Here is an 18881-nt window from a genome sequence, read left to right as displayed (position 1 = left end):
AATTTCACTATGGCTTTTCCTGATGGTAACTGGCAGTAAGAGTCTCATGGACTTTCTGGATTGGGCTAGTTTCATTCCTTGATCCTCATATCCTAGCCTGACGAATCTAGGGATGGTTCCTGGGTGCCTAATCCTCCCTTATTTTAGAATGTGTTTGTATCTCCAGAGAAGTCCTGAAAGGTTTTATTTCCAATGCTCTGATGTGACTAATCCTTTCATTAATACAAGAGGAAGTCACTAAGATATCCTGCTTCTAGGAATGACTTGTTAATTTTATGCTACAATGCTGGGGATGGAACCTAAACCTAGGTATGAGCTCTATGTGTGAATGTAACCACTGCTTTTCTCTTTTCCTTTCAATTAGGATTCAAGTTCTCAGACTAGTTCTACAAACACCCAAACAGTAATGGAGAGACAGGAAAATCAAGCAACCACAGCACCCACAGGTACAATGTTTTCAGAGTTCTATGTCTACCAGAGAAAACTTCCTAAGTCTCCAACTTCCAGAGACTGACATGTTTATGCTAGACCCCAACATGGGGATGGCTCTGGGGATGACATGGCTGACCTCAGCCTTGTCCTGACCCCTGGGGCCTAGGGGCCACAGAGTTTATGAAAGGACCAGTGAGGGTAGGGGGCTTTCCAGGTAGCAAATATACCACTAAGGCTCTATCTAGTCTCTGAACTGTAGTATTTTTAATTCCACTTGAACAGCATCTAGATCTGTCCTGGTGAATGGATGTGTTGGGCATGAAGACTCAGATAGATGCTGACTCTCAAATCTTCACCCTGTTAAGATTTGATCACCTCCTGCTAATGAAATGTAGCCATGTTTAGGCCAGGGAATGTAAAGGCAAGATCTGGAAGAACCCTCCTCCAGAAGAACCAGGGAGGTGGCACTCAAGTCTATCTACCTTGTTTTGTTCCATTCACAGGTCAGTTAGCTAAACCGTGGGCTCACCAGGAAATCCAGGTCTTCTTGGAAGAATGGGAGTTCCTGGAATCCATCCTGGACCTCAAAGTGGACAAGAAGGACGATGTCCTGGCCAGAAGTATTGCTCTGCGTCTCAAGCAGAGAGGCATCAAGAAGAGCTGGAGAACATGCCGGCTCATGCTGCTAGGTCTGCAGGAGTTGTATTGCACCATTTTCGAGGCCAACCAGAAGCCGAGGAGTGAACCATTACCCTGCCCTTTCGCACAGCCACTGCAGCGCATTTTGGGTCCTCAAAACAACAAGGAGCAAAGCTCAGGTTTGTCTCTTTATATAGACCTGTAGTAGTGGGGGACATCTGCTGTCTGGCCCTGTCCTCATGGAGCCCCAAGGAGGGTCTGTCCCCCCAAAGTACTTGCTGAGCTGTACATTCAATTGTGCTCTCTCTCTTTCTCTCTCTTCCTATTGCCTGTAAGTGTTCAGTCCCAATGCACTAACTGCCAGGGCGTTTGTGGGGAATGGAGAGCACCCCGGGGCCAGGCAGCTTTCCTGGGTGCAGGGCTTCGGGACAGGTGATGGGCTCATGAGCTTCCGTGTGCCTTCCTTCCTCAGGCTCTGCATGTGAACACGCTGTTGGCTTCGCACCTTCTCAGGCGCAGCCTCAGCCCTGCGCGGCTCCAGCTCTGCTCTCTGCGGAAGAGCCTCAGGCAGCGGCCTGGCAGCACTGCAGCGCGGGCCAGCCTTCCTTGGCGATGCCACACATGCCTGCCACCGTCCCTGGGGTCCCCTGGCACCAGCAGCAGGGGACCCCTCCCCCTTTCCCTGGGGTTCCCTACTTCCCGCAAATGGGGACCCCTCCTCCTTTCCCTGGGGACCCCTACTACCCGCAGCAGGGGCCCCGTCCCCCTTTCCCTGGGGTCCCCTACTACCCGCATATGGGGACCCCTCCTCCTTTCCCTGGGTACCCCTACTACCCGCAGCAGGGGCCCCGTCCCCCTTTGCCTGGGGACCCCTACTTCCCCCAACTCGGGAACCCTCCCAGTTTTCCTGGAGTCCCCTACTACCCTCAGCTGGGAAATCGTCCCCCTTCCTCTGGGATCCCCTGCTACCCAGAGTTGGGGCCCCATCCTCCTTTCCCTGGGGTCCCCTACTACCCACATCTGGGGACCCCTCCTGGCGTCCCCTACTCCCCTGAACTGTGGATTCCTCCGCCTTTCCCTGGGGTCCCATTCCAGCCTCAGGAGCCCACTACTGCCTCTTTAACTGAGATCTCTGAGCCTCAGGAGGAGAGTTCTCCACATTTTACTGAGACATGTCCCGAGACTCCTCCCCCTTACTCAGATACCTCCTCCCAGTCACAGGAAGGGAATCTTCTACTTTTTACTGAGACCTCCTCCCAGTCTCAGGAGAGTCCTCCCCTTTCCCCTGAGACTTCCTCCCAGACTCAGGAGGGGACTCCTCCCTTTTTTAATGAGAGCTCCTCCCAGACTCAGGAGGGGAGTCCTCCCCATTCAACTGAGACCTCTGAGCCAAAGAAGGGGAGTCCTTCCCCTTCCCCTGATACCTCCTCCCAGCCTCATGGGAAGAGTCCTCCCCTTTTTACTGAGACCTCCACCCAGCCTCATGGGAAGAGTCCTCCCCTTTTTACTGATACCTCCTCCCAGCCTCAGGGGAAGAGTCCTCCCCTTTTTACTGAGACCTCCTCCCAGCCACAGGAGGGAAGTCCTCCCCTTACCCCTGAGACCTCCTCCCAGTCTCAGGAGAGTCCTCCCCTTTTTAATGCGACCTCCTCCCAGATTCAGGAGGAGACTCCTCCCCTGACCCCTGAGACCTCCTCCCACCCTCGGGAGAGGACTCCTGCCTCTTTCGCTTTGGTCCACTCCCAGCCTATGGAAAGGGCTCCTCCCTCTTTCCCTGGGGTTCCTTTCAACCCGCAGCTGGGGACCCCTCCCCCTTTCCCTGGGGTCCCCTACTACCCGCAAATGGGGACCCATCCCCCTTTCCCTGGGGTTCCCTACTACCCGCAAATGGGGACCCCTCCCCCTTTTCCTGGGGTCCCCTACTACCCACAAGTGGGGACTCCTCCCCCTTTTCCTGGGGTCCCCTACTACCCGCAACTGGGGACCCCTCCCCCTTTCCCTGGGGACCCTTACTACCCACACCTGGGGAGCACTCCCCCTTTTCCTGGGGACCACTACTACTCGCAACTGGGGACCCATCCCACTTTTGCTGGAGTCCCCTGCTACCCTAAGCTGGGGACCCCTCCTCCTTCTGGTGAACCCTACTACCCGCAGTTGGGGAATCTTCCCCCTTTTCCTGGGGTCCCCTGCTACCCGCAGATGGCGAATCCTCCCCCTGTCCCTTGGGTCCCATTCCAGCCTCAGGAGGCCACTCCTCCCTCTTTAACTGAGATCCCATCCCAGCCTCAGGAGGGCAGCCCTCCCCTTTGTAATGAGAACTCCCAGATTCAGGAGGGGACTCCACTCCCTTCCGCTGAGACCTCCTCCCAGCCTCAGCAGGAGAGTTCTCCACTTTTTACTGAGACCTCTTCCCAGACTCAGGACGGGACTCCTCCCCCTCCCCCAGATACCTCCTCCCAGCCTCAGGAAGAGAGTCCTCCACTTTTTACTGAGACTTCCTCACAGCCTCAGAAGAGGACTCGTCCCTCTTCCCTGAGACTTCCTCCCAGACTCAGGAGGGGACTCCTTCCCTTTTTAATGAGAGCTCCTCCCAGATTCAGGAGGGGAGTCCTCCCCATTAACGGAGACCTCCTCCCAGCCAAAGAAGGGGAGTCCTCCTGATACCTCCTCCCAACCTCAGGAAGAAAGTCCTCCCCCTTCCCCTGAGACCTCCCAGCCTCTCCAGTGGACTCCTCCCTCTTTTGCTTTGGTCCACACCCAACCTAAGGAAAGGAAAGGGCTCCTCCCCCTTAATCTGGGTTCCCCCTTTCCCTGTGGTCTCCTGCTCCCTGCAGCTGAGGACTCTTTCCCCTTTTCCTGGGGTCCCTTTTGCCCCACAGCTTGGGACTCCTCCCCCTTTCCCTGTGTTGGTCCCCTGGTACAATTGGCTGGGGCTCTTCCCCCATGCCCTGGGGTTCCCTGCTACCCACAGCAGTTTCCAGTCTTGCCTAATTCTTGCCTAGCGCCTCTGTAAGGAGAATTGCTGTTGGATGCTGGTAGCTCAGACTGGTAATTAGAGCTACTCAACAGAGTAGAATATAAGGACAAGAGTTCAAAGCCACCCTGGACAGAAAAAAAGCTTGGGAAATTCTTAGCCAGTCAGCAAAAAGCCAGAAGTGGAACTGTCACTCAAGGAGTAGAGCACCAGCCTTGAAAAAGCCAAGCAAGAGTGTGAAGCCCTGACCTCCAGCCCCTGCAGGTCCACAATGACATTTAAATATTTCAAAGCCCTCAAATTTAAAAGACAAGAAAAAAGGAGAAGGAGGAGGAGGAGGAGGAAGAGGAGGAGGAGGAGGAGGAGGAGAAGGAGGAGGAGGAGGAGGAGGAGAAGGAGGAAGAGGAGGAGGAGGAGGAGGAGGAGGAGGAGAAGGAAAAGGAGAAGAATTTGTATCCTTGCCAACTGGGTGGCTACCCTGGAAAGCTGAGGCCTCCTCCATGGACAATGCCACACAGCATTTCTCTGCTCACTCTGGAAGCTCCAGTCACCTGCAGCAGTCATCTTCTGACTTGGACCTAGATCATATGAATAAAGACCATTGCAAAGCACATTAATCTGTCTCAAAAGGATCTTTCTTACTTTTGTGCCACTGTCACTAAACTCCTGCACATCAACCACAAGGAAATAGAATTGATCTTGGCTCAGATGTCAGTTCCTGGTGGGGAGGACCTAAGGGGACCAGAAGAGATCACAATATGGTGGCCAGGATGCAGGGAAAGGAAACAGAGAGGAAGGAGCCTGGGCAAAGCACAGCCCCCAAGGAAGAAAAGAAAAAGAGTGTGTGTGGGCCATCAGGACAAAGCCCCTCCACCCCCTCAGAGGTTTTGCATCCCTTACCATGACCTTGAGCAGTTGTGTGAGCACCCTAGACATTCCATCACCATGCCCTTGTGCAGTCTTGGGTATCATGTTGGAAGGCCTGAACTCAGTGGACCCCACAGGTGTATGTCAGAATAATCACCAGTCAGAGGAGCTAAAGGATGCATGGCTGTGTGGAGCCTCTAGTTGGGTCTGGGGGTTGATGTGCCTTACATACTGTGCAGGTGGTACTTTCCCCTTGAGGACCCTACTATTTACCAGGAGCTCCTCTTACCTTCTTCCTCAATGGATCTTTGCCATTATATGTCTCATTCTTCTAGAGCATAGACACATAGTATCTGATTCAGGTGTTGTAGTTTTCCCTAGCACAAGGACATACCCCCTGGCCTGCCATCTTTCTTCAACCAGGCCCTGACTTTTTCTTCCCAGTAAATCAATCATATTAAGAATCCCTTCAATGGAAGTGGCCCTGTAGCTCAATTGGTAGAGAGGTAGACTTTAGTTGAAGAGCAGAGGCATAGCGATCAGTCCCAGAGTGCAAGCCCCCCGACCTACAAAAAAAGAAGAAGAAGAAAAAAAAGAATCCATTCAAGGATGAGCACTTTTATTAGGATGTAGCCCGCATGTTTCCTTGTCTATTGAAGCTGAGGGCAGGGAGAAGTAGGGTCTGATCGGCCAAATAGTATCAAAGATTCAATTATTCAAGATTAGTAACTTCTAGAGAGCTAATATTTAGCATGGTGATTAGAGTGTTTACTAGAACAAAATTGTTTATAGGATACATCAATGCCTAACACACAAAATAGTTCATATACTAGCTTGGTTGTGCTGATCATTTCACTATACACAGAATCCCACCCCCACACACCCACAGATTTCATTAGGTGGTCCCAGGGAGTGAAACTCAGGGCCTCACGCATACTAGGCAAGCACTGTACCTCCAAGGCACATTGCCAGCTTAACACATACAAACCAGAAATCCATACAATACTAAGGCAATGCTGGGGCTTGAACTCAGATCCTTATAATAATTAGCCAGGAATGAGCTAGCGCTACATCTCCAGCCATCAACTTATGCTTTTTTTCTCAACAATACTTTGCTTTTGGTCAGCCTTAGGGTGGGAACTCAGGACCTGGGCATTTCTATCCCAGAGTTCTTTTTGTTCTCAGCTAGCACTCTAGCACTTTGAGCCACAACTACACTTCTGATTTTCTTTTTTTTTTTTTTTTTTTTGTCGGTCATGGGGCTTGAACTCTGGGCCTGGGCGGTGTCCCTCAGCTCTTCAGCTCAAGGCGAGTGCTCTACCACTTGAGCCACAGAGCCACTTCCGGTTTTCTGGTGGTTTATTGGAGATAGGAGTCTCACGGTCTCTCCTGCCCGGGCTGGCTTTGAACCACGATCCTCAGATCTCAGCCTCCTGAGTAGCTAGGATTACAGGCGTGAGCCACCAGCGCCCGGCTGACTTCTGATTTTCTTGTAGCTAATTGGAGAGAAGAGTTTCAGAAAATTCCAGGTCTGGCTGGCTTTGAACTAGAATCCTCCAGTCTCAGCCTCCTGAGCAGCTAGGATTATAGGCATGAGACGCCAGCACCAAGCTCAGATACTTCTGTAAAATTCAATTTTTAATTTCATAGTATGAATGCTGGTTAAAAACACACAAGACCCGAGCAGAGAGGTTCCATCCCGCCAAAACCGCCAGCAGCGCGCAAAGGGAACTGTCTGCAGACCACCCACCCGCCCGCCCGATCACGATCGCAACGACCCGGCTGGGCCACTCGGGCCCCAGAGGTACCGCGAAGAAGCTGTCTGAGCGGGGACACTCTTGACCCGACAGCTTCGACAGAGGCAGAGACAGAAAAGAATTACACAGAGCCACCACCGCCCAACCCAGCCCGGATTGCAACAACAACTGACGACCTACACCACACAGAAACAACCAGCTCCAGGGTGAGTACCCCACAGGGGAAGTGTATCCCTCAAGGGAGACCAGAGCTGGAGGGAATCCCCAGACCCTGACCTAGACTCCCTACCCCAACACCCGGACCACAGGACCCACTAAAACTGGGAACTGTTTGAGAGCTCCACCAGCCCGTGGAGCACACTCAGCTGGCCAGGCTAGAGCAAGAGCACCCCTGGAAGGGAGCTTAAATGCCCAAGCCAGGAACAGCGCCCCTGGGTCAAGACTACCAACAGTAGAAGAAATTTGAACTGTGTCCCCCAGGCTGTATAACCTAGGTGGTATACACATCAGCACAGGCCTAACGAGTGCGCTCCAGGCTGCATAACCTAGGTGGTATACACATCAGCACAGGCCTAACAAGCGCGCTCCAGGCTGGGGCCGGAACCAGGGCTGGGGATCCGGCGCCTGAACAACACAACCAACTCCTCCCAATTGAAGTAAAAAGCTGAGCATACGCCTCAACAGAGGGGAGAAAGCCAGGAAACAACACTCCCCGGGGAAGCACGCCTGTGACAACAAAAGACCTGGAGGCCCAGGACAAGAGAAGCCCAAACCCCACCAAAACTCCACCCATATACCCTAGACTGGGAATTGGGCAACACAGGCTGCCAGCACCTGATAGTAAGCAGGAGCTCAGACTGTTAAGGCGGCTCAGCAATAGAGTGATAGTCTTGGATGTATGAGGCCCTGGATCTGATTCCTCAGCATCACAAAAGCAAAAAGGGTCAGAAGTGGTGCTGTGGCTCAAACGGTAGGGTGCCAGCCTTGAGCTGAAAAGCTGAGGGACAGCACCCAAACCTAGAGTTCAAGCCCACAACCAGCCCAAAACAAACAAACAAAAACACATCAGGAGCCCATAGCAGACTCCAGCATTTGGGAGAGTGCATCCAGAGCATCTGTTCTTCACAAGAGCACCCGTAGGAGCAAACACAAGCAGTCTAGGCTGCTCAACCCTTCCAAAGGCGGGAACTGCCAGCAATCTACAGCAGAGAGCTGAGAATCCTAAGTAAGTCAGAATAGCAGCTGGAAATAGGCTCCCAACAGAACCCAGATCAGGCACAGACTCTCTCTACCAATACAGAATCAGCAACCAAGCAAAGACAGACACACCAAAACAAAATTGAAGAGCAGTCTCCTGAACCTCCATGCGAAAATCACAGAGAAAAATCACAAGGTTTACTACCACCCAGGACAGCAAGCTCACCTCAAAAGCCAGCAGCCACACAGGGGAGAGCCCCAGTGGGAGCAAAGCAGGAATGGAAGACAAAGGCTACTTCCAAGGGTTGCTGGAGGCAATGACTCAAGAAATAAAGCGAGAAATTGATCAGAAATTGAAAGAGCACAAGGATGAACTATCCAAAGAGATACAGGGTATCAAACAAGAGATGCATGCAAAAATAGAAGCTGCACAAACCTCAGTAAGAAGTGAGATAAACGCCAAATTAGAGGTAATGCATACCTCATTGAGAGGTGAGATCAGTACTCTGAGAACCAACATTGAATCCATAAAGGGATCCATTTCCTCCATGCAAACCACAATAGAAGCCACTGTCAACAGAGTGAATGAAATGGAAGGTCGAGTGTCAGATACAGAAGACAGAATACACCAACTGGACCAAAAAGTGACAGATATGGAAAAATTACTCAAATTAAACCAAAGGGATATTCAAGAGCAAGCAGATAATGCTAAAAAATTTAACCTTCGCATAATTGGAGTGGACGAAGGTGAGGAATTCCAGAGCAAGGGAATGCACCACCTATTTAACAATATAATCAATGAAAATTTTCCCCACCTCAAAAACGACCATCTTAACTACATCACAAAAGCTTATCGAACACCCAACAAGCAAGACCCCAGGAGAAACACTTCTAGACACATTATAGTAAAAATGATAGATCTGAATAATAAGGAAACAATCCTGCATGCAGCAAAAATGAAGAAGGAGCTATACTACAATGGGAAAAAAATAAGAATTACTGCAGATCTCTCCACACAAACAATGAATGCAAGAAAAGCCTGGGAAAGCACCATACGAGCCCTGAGAGCCAATAACTGCCAACCCAGACTGATCTACCCGGCAAAGCTAGCATTCACATTTGATGGAGAACTGAAAACTTTTAATAGCAAAGAAAAACTAAATGAATACATAAACATTAAGCCAGCATTACAAAGAATTCTAAGAGGGGGGACACAACCTGAAGAAAGCAGCCAGGAACTGGGGCCTGCCCCAAACAGGCATTACTCAAAGTCTAACTGAGCAAGCACAGGAGGAAAGGAAAAAAGAAAAACTTAGGAAAACGGAATGGCAGGGACAACAATGCATCTCTCTATACTTTCTCTTAATATAAATGGGCTGAATTCGCCAATTAAAAGAAAACGAACTGAGGACTGGATAAGAAAACAAGACCCATCCATCTGTTGCCTTCAGGAGACCCACCTCTCAGCCAAACATACAAACAAACTCAGAGTGAAGGGGTGGAAAAGGATCTACCAATCAAACGCCCCCAGTAAGAAAGCAGGTGTAGCTATCCTGATATCTGACAAAATAAACTTTTCATTAAAATCAGTACAGAAAGACAAGGACGGACACTACATATTAATAAAGGGAACAATCCAAGAGGAGGATATAACCATCATCAACTTATATGCCCCAAATATTGGTGCATCCAGATATGTCAAACAAATGCTCTCAAACTTACAGAATAAAATAGATCCCAATACGATAATACTAGGAGACTTTAACACACCACTCTCACCAAAGGACAGGTCTACCAACCAGAGGATTGGCAAAGAAGCTACCGAATTAAGAGAGGCCATACTGCAAGCGGAATTAACTGACATCTACCGAGTATTTCACCCTAAAACAACACAGTACACATTCTTCTCAGCAGCTCACGGAACTTTCTCCAAAATAGACCATATCATAGTTCATGCAAGGAACTTAAGCAAATACAAAGGGATCGACATAATCCCCTGTATCCTATCTGACCACAGTGGAATCAAGCTAGCTCTCAATAACAAAGCATACCGCAGAAATTTCTCCAATACATGGAAATTGAACAGCACACTCCTTAACAATGCCTGGATAACAGAAGAGATCAGAGAAGAAATAAAGCATTTCCTATAACTCAATGAAAATGAAAACACCTCACAAAGAAACTTGTGGGACACAGCAAAAGCAGTCCTGAGGGGCAAATTTATTGCCCTCAGTGCCCACATCAAGAGAATGGAGACAGACCAAGTAAATAATCTCATGTTGCAATTAAAACAGCTAGAAAAACAGGAAAAAATGGGACCTAAAACTACTAGAAGAAGCCAGATAACCAAATTAAAAGCAGAGATTAACCAATTAGAAAATCAGAAAACCATAACCAAAATAAACCAAACAAAAAGCTGGTTCTTTGAGAAAATAAACAAAATTGATGGCCCATTGGCTAGATTAATTAAAAAAAGAAGAGAGGAAACCCATATTAATAGGATTAGGGATGCCACGGGAAACATCACCACACGTACCCAAGATATCCAAACAATTCTAACAGACTACTTTCAAAAGCTATACTCTCTAAAGGAAGAAAATCGGGCAGAAATGGATGCATTTTTAGAGAAATACAAGTTGCCCAAACTGAGCAAAGAAGAAGTTAACCAATTAAATAAGCCAATATCCTATAATGAGATACAGGAAGCTATCAAAAGTCTTCCAACAAAAAAAAGCCCAGGACCAGATGGATTCACAGCAGAATTCTATAAGACCTTCAAACAAGAACTAATACCCATACTCCTCAAGCTCTTCAGAGAAACAGAGAAGGAAGGAGCTATCCCAAACTCATTCTATGAAGCCAATATCACACTCATCCCCAAACCAGGCAAAGACCCAACCAAAAAGGAGAATTACAGGCCAATCTCCTTGATGAACACAGATGCAAAGATCCTTAACAAGATTCTAGCTAACAGAATCCAGAAACACATAAAAAAAATAATTCACTATGACCAGGTAGGCTTCATCCCAGAGACACAGGGATGGTTTAACATACGTAAGTCAATAAATGTAATCCAACATATCAACAGAGCCAAGGTCAAGAATCACATGATTATCGCTACAGATGCAGAAAAGGCCTTTGACAAAATTCAACATTCATTTATGCTAAAAGCTCTGGAGAAAATAGGAATAGAAGGAACATTTCTAAAAACAATAAAAGCCATTTATGACAGACCAATAGCCAATATTATACTTAATGGGGAAAAGCTACAACCAATTCTCCTAAAATCAGGAACAAGGCAAGGATGCCCACTGTCTCCACTCCTCTTCAATATAGTCCTAGAACCCTTAGCCAGGGCAATAAGGCAAGAAAAAGACATTAAAGGGATCCGCATAGGAAAAGAAGAAGTTAAACTATCCCTTTTTGCAGACGACATGATACTATACCTCCAAGATCCCAAAAACTCCATCCCCAAACTCTTAGAAATCATAAATCACTTTGGCAAAATAGCAGGATACAAAATAAACCCACAAAAATCAGTTGCCTTCCTATACACTGATAATGTACAGGAAGAGAGGGAAATAAAGGGAGCAACCCCATTCACAATAACCTCCCGAAAAATAAAATATTTAGGAATTAACCTAACCAAAGATGTAAAAGAACTATTTAATGAGAACTATAAAAAGTTAAAGAAAGAAATTGCAGAAGACACTAGGAAATGGAAAGACCTCCCATGCTCCTGGATAGGCCGACTTAATATAGTAAAGATGGTAATACTTCCAAAACTAATATACAAATTCAACGCAATTCCTATTAAAATCCCAATGACGTACATCTCTGAAATACAGAAAACAGTCCAAAAATTCATATGGAACAACAAAAGACCTAGAATAGCCAAAACAATTCTAGGGGATAAAGACAATATGGGAGGGCTATCCATGCCGAACTTCAAACTCTACTACAGAGCTATAATAACAAAGACAGCATGGTACTGGCACAAAAACAGACCCGAAGACCAATGGAACAGAATAGAAGATCCAGAAATAAATCCACAGGCCTACAGCCAGCTGATATTCGACAAAGGAGCCAAAGACATACAATGGAAGAAACACAGCCTCTTCAACCGCTGGTGCTGGGAAAACTGGGCAGCCACATGCAGAAAACTAAAAGTGGACCCCAGCCTATCACCATGCACCAACATCAACTCAAAATGGATTAAAGACCTTAACATTAAACCTGAATCTCTGAAACTACTGCAGGACAGAGTAGGAGAGACACTTGAACTAATAGGCACAGGAAGGAACTTCCTGAACAGAGTCCCAGGGTCACAACAAATTGGAGAGAGACTCGACAAATGGGACTACCTTAAAATAAAAAGCTTCTGCACAGATAAAGCTATCGCAACCAAGCTAGAAAGACAACCAACTAATTGGGAAAAAATATTTACCAGCAATATATCAGACAAGGGGTTAACATCCTGTATATACAGGGAACTCAAGAAACTAATCCCTCCCAAACCTAACAAACCAATTACTAAATGGGCAAGGGAACTAAAGAGGGACTTCTCAAATGAAGAAATAAAAATGGCAAAGAAACACATGAGGAAATGTTCATCATCCCTGGTGGTGAAGGAAATGCAAATAAAGACAACCCTGAGATACCACCTTACCCCAGTCAGAATGTCCCACATCCACAAATCAGCCAACGACAAATGCTGGAGGGGATGTGGAGAACGAGGAACGCTATTACACTGCTGGTGGGAATGTACACTCATACAACCACTTTGGAAAGCAGTCTGGAGGGTCCTTAGAAAGCTAAAGATTGACCTCCCTTACGACCCAGTCATACCACTTCTAGGCATCTACCCTGAACAACAGGAACCAATATACAAGGACACGTGCACCTCCATGTTTATTGCAGCACTGTTCACAATAGCTAGGATATGGAAACAACCTAGATGCCCCACCACAGATGAATGGATCCAAAAATTGTGGTATCTATACACAATGGAATATTATGCAGCCATTAGAAATGACAAAATAATGGCATTTGCAGGGAAATGGATGGAGCTAGAAGGAATCATGTTGAGCGAGGTAAGCCAAGAACGAAGAGACAAACAGTACATGGTCTCCCTGATAAGCGGATGATAAATCCAAAATGTTAGGTGATATGACAAAACTAACAGGACTTAAGAAACAAAGAACTCCCACTCATCTGGTTGAACCACTACTAAATATCCCCATGCTGCTGATCACGTGTATGGTATATAACATATGAACACCGTTATATATTACAGAATGTGATAGACAATTTGCTCCAGGAAAGTTAGAATGAACGTGTGACTTTAAATGAGCATCAGTATTCCACAATACTGTGAATTTCCGGAAATTAAGTAATCACTTAATCACAATCAAAAAAAAAAAAAAAAAAGAACCTTGGGGAAGGGAGGGAGGGAGGGGATGGTAGGGAGAAAACAATGGAGGGGGTAACAATGTTCAAGAGGAAGTGTACTCATTACCCCACTCATGTAACTGTAACCCTCTGTATAGAATCTTTACAATAAAAAAAAAAAAAACCCCCCAAAAAAAATAAATAAATAAAAACACACAAAACAGGCTTGGAATTGGGCTCAGTGGTAGAGTGCTTATATTGCATGCATGAGGCCCTGGGTTCACTTCCTCAGTTCCACACAAACAGAAAATGCTCAACTGGTAGAGTGCTAGCCTTCAGCAAAAGCCGCTCAGGGACAGCTCCTAGGCCCTGAGTCCAAGTCCCAGGATGGGCAAAAAAAGAAAATAGAAACAATGTGTGTATTTGAGAATCCTTATCCTCCTTGAGACCACACACACACACACACACCCTGAGCAGGTCTTTGAGACCTGCTGAGCCTATATCCGTCCATACTAAAAGAAGACTGAGCATCAGCTCACCCCTGCCTTTTTCTCTTTGCCCCTCAATTACTCAAATCAATGGCCTGGACAGACTCTGATGCTGGCCTTGTTCAGAGCAGGAATGGTCCAAGCAGAAGGAGCCCAGAAGGAAAGATCCAGGGACAGGATTGGGGAGATCCTACCCAGCTTCAAGTTGTCTGTTCCTGTGCACCCAGCAACTCACCACTCCCCAGCCCCACTGAGACCTGAACGCTTCCACTTTCTTCTTTGGGTTTCCCACATGTGATATAGATTGAATGTGCTAAAGACCAAGTGGTCCTGGGAACCTTACGTTCCCCATGGTCACCACCATGTCTGGGTCCTGTCCTCCCGACTGACCTCACTCCTAGGTGGCAGTGATTCACCTCTCCTGACTCTTAACCAAGACCTGGATGTCAGACAATTAGAAGGTTAGGTCTTCAGTGCACCTTTGAGCAGCTGCATAGTCCTGAGGATACTCAGGAAGGATACCCAGGAGACAGAATTCCTCAGCATGACTGGCTGCAGAGAGTCAGGCCCACCCTCTTGGATTAGGAATCACAGCAACCTTAGGGGATTCCCTGAAAGGATTTGGCTCAGGACCTTAAATCAATCAATAGCTGGGTGAATCAGATGGGTGCTATTTGGATTCTCTACCATTGTGGGAGATTTCAGGGCTTCCAGAGAGCAAAACACATGGCCAAGATGAAGGGCAGGAGAAAGTGCTAGGCTCAGGCTCAGTTTAGTCACTAAAAACCAAGGCCTCAGACAGGTGTGGTGGCATATGCCTATAATCCATTTAAACATGGTTGGGTTCCAATTTGATGCCAACCTGACTATAGAATGAGCTGAGAGAGACAGACAGACATAGTGAGACAGAGAGAAACACAGAGACAGAGACAGAGAGAGAAACAGAGAGACAGTGACAGAGGGAGAGAAAAAGGGGAGAACCCTTTTAGGGGTTAGAGGTGTGACTTAGTTGATAGAGGCTTAGCCAATGAGCAAAGCATCAAGGACTCAGTTGAGTCCTGGTCTTGCAACAACAACAGAAAAAGAGTGAAAAAAGAGTAGGAAAAGAGACAGAGAGATAGACATAGAGATAGAGATAGAGGCAGCGAAAGAGACAGAGACAGCGACAGTAGCAGAGACAGAGACAGAGACAGAGACAGAGACAGTACCTTGTTCTGTTCAAGGACACTGGAGCCAGCAGGGGCCTGACTCCCCCTTTCTTGCTGTAATGTTCACTTTTTTTTTCATGGCTCTCTGTCCTGCACTCTGCACTCTAGTCCCCTCCCTCAGACTCTTTCAGTTTGGTTACAAGTGCCATCAACTCTCCCCCAGCATGTTCTCCCTTTACGTTTTCAAACATGGAGCCCAAACCCTCGGGATCACTGCTACCATATTGATTTGTATATGAAGTGAAATAAGTCAGGCATAGAAAGACAAATGCAATATGCGATGTCTGATAAACAGGAACAAAAAGTTTGATCTCTAAGTAAAAGAGAATAGATTATTAATTATTAGAAGGTAGGAAAGTAGAGAGGAGGGAGAGGAGAGGAGAAAGAAAGAGGCTGGATAATGGAGGGATACATTTTGGGGTTCTACAGCACAATGATGTTACAGTTCACCAGAACTGTAGCATTAGATGCATTAATAGCTGCACACTGCTGGCTCACACTTGCAATCCTAGCTTCCCAAGGAGCTGAGATCTGAGGATCACAGTTCAAAGCCAGCCCAGGTAGGAAAGTGCGTAAGATTCTGATTTCCACTTCACCACCAGAAAACTGGAAGTAGAGCTGGGGTTCAAAGTGGTAAAGCATTAGCCTTGAGCATAAAAGCTCAGGGACAGTGTCCAGGTGTCAAGTTCAATCCCCACATCTGACCAACCAAAAAATCCACATGACTGTTGATAACTTATGTATATTACAAAAAATTACCTGTTGTATATTTTATGAAGACCCAGAAGAGATGAGCTCAGAGATATCAAACACTAGAAAATTGAAATGAAGCCAGCTATGGTAGATGATAGGACACTCCTATAATCCCCGCCTTTGAAAGCTGGAAGAAGGGTAGAGAGTTCAAAGTTGTCTGGGTTTGGTAGCCAGATGCTGACCTGAAAATATATTTTGTTAAGGACAGGAATAAGGGGCTGAAAATGTTAATTCCTCTCAATACATTGTTAAGCATTGCATGCAACACCCTGGTAGATCACACCACATCCCATAGTTAGTATATCTTGACAAAAAATGCACAAAATCAGGTGAAATCCTGTTTTTAAGCATAGAATGAAGTATAATTATTTTCTCCACAGATATTCAAATTTTAATTTAAGTGATAGAATTCACCAGATGAGAGGAAATGACTAAATTAGTTAGTGTTGTGTGTTTATATGTGCATGCGTGCTGGTACTGGGACATGAACTCAGTGCCTTGTATTCAACTTGACTTTATTTTGGTCAAGGCTGGCACTCTACCACATGAACCACAGCTCTACTTCCAATTTTTGGTGGTTAATGGGAAATAAAGTATCTGGTGGCACTTTCCTACTAGGAGGATTGGCTTTAATCCACAATCTTCTTAACTCAGCCCCTGGAGTAGATAGGATTACTATTGGAGGGACAGACATTTTACAACCTGTAGGGTGTGGGCCACACCCTGAACAGCAAAGGCAGTATAAATGTCCAGCTCTCCAGTGGATTCAGACACCAGCAGGAGCTGAGACCAGCCAACTCTGCTCCACAACCAGCACCTCTGGGCTCCCCTCTGGACGCCACGGTGGGATCCTTGCCGACCTCAGACAAGGCTTCAGTCAAAGAATCCAGGAGGAAGCTTCAGGTAAGCTAATGGCATCCTAATTCTTGGGGGTTTGGCTTTGTTGGCTTATAATGCTGGCCTCAGACTTGGGGGTGGGGGTGCAGAGGAGGAGTCCCAGCATTGTTAGGAAGGACTCGGGCATTTTTTTGCTTTACTTGTTTTGGATCAAACATTTTTCTGGGGTCACACTGAGACACAGAGTCTCCTACTTACAAGGCCTTGCCCATAACTGAGACAAAAATGAAGGGGCACTAGCAGAGAGTGAGATGGGGAAGTGGTGTCCACTCATTATGTGCCATGTTGGCCTTGTTGGACTATGAGCCTCCTGACCTCTGCCTCTAGCCACTTCAGTGTATTAAGGAAGAATAGCTGGACTTTCTTTTGGGGAGGTGGTGGTAAATATCTTGTGTGTGTGTGTGTGTGTGAGTGTGTGTGTGTGTGTGTGTGTATGTGTGTGTGTGTGTGTGTGTTATGCCTGCACAACAGCTTGAATTCAGGCCTCACATTCTTGGTTAGCTCTTTTTGTTCAAGTCTGGTGCTCTACCACTTGAGCCACAGCTCCACTTCTGGCAATTGGAGAAGTGTCTCGTGTGCTTTTTCTGCTTGTGCTGGTGATCTCAGACCTCAGCCTCCTGAGAGACACCACAAAGTGACTTTCATTTCCTTGTTTACAATTGGTCACAAGCCTGGACTTTTATTGTCCAGTGTGTAAAAACCATTGGTTCAGCCAGATATTTGTGGCTCCTGCCTGTAATCCTAGCTAATCAAGAGGCTAAGCTGTGAGAATCAAGGTTCAAAGCCAACCGGGGCAGGAAAGCCTGTGAGGTTCATATCTCCAGTAAATCACACAGAAAACCAGAAGTGCCACTGTGGCCCAAGGGGTAGAGCACTTGCCTTGAGTTGAACAGCTGAGGAACAGCATCCCAGGACCAAAAAACAAAACAAAACAAAAAAAAAAAAACACCACACAATAAACCCCACAAAAATTAGCTCATGTGGTTCCTGTGGCACCATAACATTTTTCTTTGCCAGTACTAGGGCTTGAACTCAAGGCCTGGGCCAGGTCCCTGAGCCAATCTCTGCTCAAGGCTAGCACTCTCCCACTTGAGCCCCAGTGCTACTTCCAGCTTTTTCTGTTGCTGTAGTACTGAGGAATGGAATCCAGGGCAACATGCATGCTAGGAAAGCACTCTAGCACTAAGCTACATTCCCAACCCCACATTAACTTTTAGTGCTAAGGAGCTAGGGAAAGGGGACACTGATTGGAGACACTTTCTTGGTTAATAGTCAGAAACTGAAGCTCTCCATGTTATTTGTGTATAAGTACTGGGGTTTGAGCGCAAGGTTTGGGCACTATCTGTCCATGGGTTTTGTTGTTATGCTTTCTTTTTGAGACACAATTTGTCTGAAGGCTTTTTCCTGGTGGCTAACTGACAGTAAGAGTCTCATGGACTTTGTTGCTTATGCTAGTTTCAAACCATGATCCTTATATCCCAGCCTCCTGAATCTAGGGATGGTTCCTGGATGCCTAATCCTCTCTTACTTTTGAATATGCTTGTATCTCCAGAGAAGACCTGAAAGGTTTTTATTTCCAATGCTCTGATTTGACTAATCCTTTCATCAATTCACAAGGAAGTCACTGAGAGATCCTCCTTCTAGGAATGACATGTTAGTTTTGTGCTACAAGGCTGGGGTGGAACCTAAACCTAGGTATGAGCTCTATGTGTGAATGTAACCACCGTGTTCCTCTCTTTTCCTTTCAATTAGGATTCAAGTTCTCAGACTAGATCTACAAACACTCAAACTGTAATGGAGAGACAGGAAAATCAAGCAACCACAGCACCCACAGGTACAATGTTTTCAGAGGTCTATCTCTACCAGAGAAAACTTCCTAAGTCTCCAACTTCCAGAGACTGATATGTTTATGCTAGTCCCCCACAAGGGGATGATAGGCTGACCTCAGCTTTGTCCTGACCCCTGGGGACTAAGGGCCACAGAGGTTATGAGAGGCCCCAGTGAGAGTGGGGGGCTTTCCAGGCAGCTAATGTACCGTTATGGCCCTATCTAGTCTCTGAAGTATAGTATTTTTAATTCCATTTGAACAGCATCTAGATCTCTCCCAGTGAATTGATATGTTGGCCATGAAGACTCAGATAGATGCTGACTCTCAAATCTTCACCCTGTTAAGATTTGATCTCCTCCTGCTAACGAAATGTAGCCATGTTTAAGCCAGGGAATGTAAAGGCATGATCTGGAAAACCCTCCTCCAGAAGAACCAGAGAGTTGGAACTCA

Source organism: Dipodomys merriami, unplaced genomic scaffold, assembly GCF_024711535.1.
Source record: "Dipodomys merriami isolate MVZ:Mamm:240054 unplaced genomic scaffold, mDipMer1.0.p SCAF_44, whole genome shotgun sequence".
NCBI lineage: Eukaryota > Metazoa > Chordata > Mammalia > Rodentia > Heteromyidae > Dipodomys > Dipodomys merriami.
Note: the sequence above shows the minus strand (reverse complement) of the source record.